The sequence below is a fragment of the Onychomys torridus genome, chromosome X, assembly GCF_903995425.1.
Source record: "Onychomys torridus chromosome X, mOncTor1.1, whole genome shotgun sequence".
In the NCBI taxonomy this organism is placed as follows: domain Eukaryota; kingdom Metazoa; phylum Chordata; class Mammalia; order Rodentia; family Cricetidae; genus Onychomys; species Onychomys torridus.
The window spans coordinates 81037263-81042444 of record NC_050466.1 but is presented as its reverse complement, the minus strand read 5'-3'; the positions used below and the strand labels follow the sequence as shown (position 1 = coordinate 81042444).

General features: G+C 34.4%; 1 non-coding gene across 1 annotated transcript; it reads right to left on the bottom strand.

Moving 5' to 3' along the window:
• Positions 1–3791: 3791 nt before the first annotated feature.
• Positions 3792–3895, bottom strand: LOC118574861. The gene has a single exon (XR_004943757.1). It is a non-coding gene; the product is annotated as a U6 spliceosomal RNA (small nuclear RNA).
• Between the last annotated feature and the right edge of the window lie 1287 nt (positions 3896–5182).

The window sequence follows — 5182 nt, the reverse complement described above, 5'->3', positions numbered from 1 at the left end:
CATGCATGTATCTGTGAGAATAAGGGGGGATTTGGATTCTGGGATAGAAACTGGAGTGATTCTTGGAAGATGAGCAAGATTGTGAATTTTATACTGAAACCTCTGGAGAACCATTAAATAGTTTTAAGCAATGTGGAAGTGCAAGAAAGTCCAGTATAGAGATTGTTTCAGTAATCACAATTTTCATATAGTTGTGGTGGGAGCTTAAACCAGGATAGAAAGAAGGGGAAAAGCCTAAACTATTCTTAAGCAAGACATAAAAGGTTGAAGATCATTTTTATGTGGAAACTTAAAAAGAAGACACACACAATGGAGACCAGATTGTTGACTTTGTTGGTTTGTATCTTCCTGTTATTTCACCAATGCTTAGCATATGAAAGGTTCCACGAAGATAATTCTTTAATGTATGCACAAATAATTTGACACATATTACTGATCCACTGAGATATCTCTTCTAGGGCCTGCTTTTACTTCTGCCATATAATACAGTGTCTGCACAGTGTCCAGTTTTCATCTATAGAGCTTATGTTTTTGCTTTACTGTGGGCTTTTTATAGTATAGGAGCCTCTTGATAGCTCCACAATCAGAGAAGTTAAGAAATCCTAAGGATTAACCAAGGATATTCCATAGTCAGTGATGAATACAAATGATAAATGAATGTGTCAGCTTTCCCACTCTTCACTGGGGCTTTTCTGAACTCTAGTCTGCACAATTCTTCAGAGAATCTCTTGTGGAACATAGTTTCAAATGCTCATAACAGCAATCTTCTTTTAGCATATTACTGACTTTCTCATTTTCCACTCTCAGTTTTTCTGTTTCTTTAGTTGGGCTTTCGGGGTTCATCTCTCCCTGCACAGGAATCCTTGTAAGACTTCTGCATCTAGGGAATCATATCTAGTCTGGGGGAGGTGATTAAATAATTTTTAAGATCTATTTATGTGTATGAATATTTTGCCTGCATGAGTTTGTATGTACCACTTGTGTGCATTGCCTGAAGAGACCAGAAGAGAGCGTCAGATACCCAGGAATTGGAGTAACAGAGATTGTGAGCAGCCTTGTAGGTGCTGAGAACAGAAATCAGGTGCTCTGCAGTAGGAACAAGTGATCTTAAGCATGGAGTAATCTCTCCTGCACAAATTAAATAATCTAATTTGGGGTTGAAAGCTTTATTTAATTTTACTTTATATGCATCTGTGTTTTGTTTGCATGTATGTTTTGCACCATGTGCATGACTGATGCCTCCCAGAGGCCAGAAGTGGGTGTTCAGTACTCTGAAACTGTAGTTACAGATAGTTGTTAGCCACTATGTAGGTGCTGGGAATGAAACTTAGGTCCTTTGGAAAAGCAACAAGTTCTCTTACCCACTAAGCTATCTCTCTAGCCTCCAATAAATAATTTTAAATATAAAACTTTGTTTCATAAGAAAAAAGGAAACACACAAGAAATGAACTTCAGAAAGGCTAAGACAAAGAAAAATAAATGCACATGAGAATTGCTCCATGAGATCTTAACAGTCTTTTTCAAATGATAGAGAACAGAAAACACATTATTACCATACATCAAACTAAATTTATGAAAATAATTTTTCTTACTTAATTATTTACCCTGAGCCACTGATCACTCATCTTCCATTCTTCACTGTGACCTGAAGACAGCTCTATTCCAGGTGGAGTGCTGAAGCCCAAAGCCAATGGAAAAAGTAAAGTCCAGAATGTGCTGGATTTACTTACCTATGCAGACGTTCTCTTTTAGCTCAGTTTCCATCTCTCTAAACAACAAGTAAACTTTTGCCCTTTGCCAGTTGATACATCAAGCTTAACTTCAATAAATCCTTAGCTATTTTCTATCAAAATCATACTTACAGCTCACTTGCAAGCTAAAAATTAACTCATGTTCTCATAAGACTAATGATGATTTGACACTTTCAGTATTCATCTGAAGTTATTCTTGACATTTAGGTAAAAAACATGAAAGATCATGAAGAAAAAAAACAAAACAAGCATCTTTTTCTTATGATTACCTAATCCTCATTCAGATTTGGTTTCTTACAATCAACATGTTGAAGTTATGAGAACTTTCGCACATACAAACAAAAGCTGCTGCTGTGAATAGAAGCAATTAAAATGTACATAAGATGTGTATAAAGTGTGCATCAATGCACAAATAAAAATAGTATCATTTGACCAGGTTGGCTGCCAAACCCGGCACTCAGGAGAGGAGACCAAGTCTTGAGTTCAATGCCAGCCTTGCTATATAGAAAGATATTGTTACAAAAAAAATGTTTTCTAATGCTTCTTGAATTTAGGCACATCTACTTAGATTTATACTATTCAAAGTGATGTTCTAGAAATAGTCTAGAAATGGAATTAATTCAATGACTTTTTCTTTTTGGTTTTGTTAACATATTTTAATATATGTTAAATTAATTTTTGCTGGCATACAAAGTAATGTTTTTCTGTTATATAAATAAAATATATATATAACATATAATCATTATACTTTTCATATATATCATTATGTTTTGTTGTTTTAAATTATAATTTATGATTATTATTTTGTGTTGAAGACACACACAGAAAGAAAGAGAGAGAGAAAGAAAGAAAGAAAGAAAAAAGAAAGAAAGAAGAAAGGAAGGAAGGAAGGAAGGAAGATTTGTGTATATTAGCTTATGAAAATCAGATGACAACTTTTATAGAGTGTGCTCCCTCCTTCCACCTTTGCATGGGTTCCATGGTTCCAACTCAAGTCACCAGCAAAAATAGCTATTCAAACATGAGATATGGCAGAAATTAATGTTTTGAATTTTCCTTGTGTTCAGTAGGAAACATTTTGAATATTATTCTAGCAATGAGCATGGAAGAGAAGTGAAAGAACATTTTTTGTAAGCAAAGTAATGATTTTTGGTTTATTCAACTAGAAAGGATAAAGGAAAGGGTAAATGAAATCAGTGTTTGAACACTGAATAAATTTTGTCCTTGTAAGCAAAAAGAGTCAGCATGGGAAAGACTTTGAGCAGTGTTTTATTAACTTAATTTTCAATCCTTGAATTATTTGAGCTATAATCTTATATGATGTCCTATAAAGATTTTGACTTAAAAAAGGAAAAGTGACAACTGGGTAAATGCCAGTATTAATATTGCTGGGTCATGTGATATATTAATGTGATACTTTTGTTAGTCTTATGAGGAACTTCACTACCAATTTCCATAATGGCTGTGCTAGTTTACATCCTACCAGGTATACATAATGCTTTCCTTTTGTTCAAATCATCACCGTCATTTAATTGTTTTCTTAATGATTGCCATAATGAGTGGGATGAGATTAATTGCAATAACATTTTAATTTGGATTTCTTTGATAACCATTGATGCTGGATTTTTTACATATTAATTGACCATTTGTATATACTGTTTTTAACTGTCTTTTTGTTTTCTTTGTCTCTTTCATATCATGCTTCTTGATCCAAGTCATTTCCTGCCCCTTTGTATCTGCCCTTTGCCCTTGTCACCCACTCTCTCCAAAATAAAATAAAATAAAATTTAAGAGAAAAAAGGAAAAATCTTGTCATGAAATCTGTAGTGTGATATAGTGAGTCACATAGTAAACCCTTTCATCCATATGTGTGTGTGTGTGTGTGTGTGTGTGTGTGTGTGTGTGTGTGTGTGTGTGTGTGTGTGTGTGTGTGTGTGTGTGTGTGTGTGTGTGTGTGTGTTAATTGCAGAGTCATTGGCCTGGTTAGAGGCCTCTGGTTCTTACTACACTATTGATGCCTTCACTGGGACTCCTCTTGAAAAAATTATGGAACAATTCGTGAATTTACATGTCATTCTTGTGCAGGGACCATGCTAATCTTTGCATCATTCAATTTTTAGTATATGTGCTGCTGAAGTGAGCACCATATTTTATGTTTTTAGAAATGCCTTGTCATTTTATTTGGTAATTTTTTGACTAGGTTATTTTAATGACTTTGTATCAACACATCACAGAGGTGCTAGCACATCTAGGTTTATTGCAACATTATTCATGATAGATAAGCCATGGAAAGAATGAATCTAGGTGCCTATCAGTATAAGAACAGATTTAAAAAATTCAATGTATTTGATATATGACTATACATACATATGAACTTTTAGCCATAAAGAAGAATAGCATTATGTAAATTTCAGGAAAATAGATGTAATGGGAGCTAATCAGATTAAGTAAGTTAGATCAATCTCAAAAGCACAAATATCACATTTTATCTCACTTGTGAGTCTTAGACCTTATATGAATACATAAAATAAGTTATTTACATATGATTTGAAAGGGAAAGGGAAATTTACCAGGAGAACAAAGAGAAATAACAGGTGGGAGGGCAAGAAAAGGGAGAGTAGCAGGGTATGGTGGGGATGTGCTCAAAGTACTCTATATATTTGGTTAAAAGCAAATATATTTTATCATGTTTATTACCCTCTCCTGACTCCTTCCAGATCCTCCAGTGTTGTGGTGTATTAGTTAAATATGTGTTACATTCCTTTATGCTTTGGAATATTTGTTTAATGATGCAAAATATGTTACATTCTTTTATGTTGCATTTGTTTAACTCTGTGAAGCTGTGTTACTTTGCCTGTCTAAAACACCTGATTGGTCTAATAAAGAGCTGAACAGCCAATAGATATGCAGGAGAGAGAAATAGGTGGGGCTGGCAGGCAGATAGAATAAATAGGAGTGAATAGGAGAAGCAAAAATGAAGAAGGAAAAGCCAGACATAGATAAAGGAGTAAAGAAAGATATACAGAATAGAGAAAGGTGAAAGCCCACAGGCAAAAGTTAGTTGGGATAATTTAAGAAGACCTGGCTAGAAACAAGCCAATCTAAACTGAGCATTTTTGAGTAAGAATAAGTATCTGTGTATTTATTTGGCAGCTGGGTGGCTAGCCCCCAAAGAATAAAAAGTTAAAAACAAACAAACAACTCACTACACTCCTCAGTATTTATAAAGTCTTAGATTTTCACAATAGCCATTGAAAGAATGAAGACATTAACAGACACATTTTCAATAGCAAAGACAAGGGAAAATGTTTACAAAATAAATAAAATAAGGGGCTGGAGAGATAGCTCAGTAGTTAAGAGCACATGCTGCTCTTTTTGAGGACCTGGGTTCCCACATGGCAGCTCAGAACTATCTGTAACTCTGGCACCAA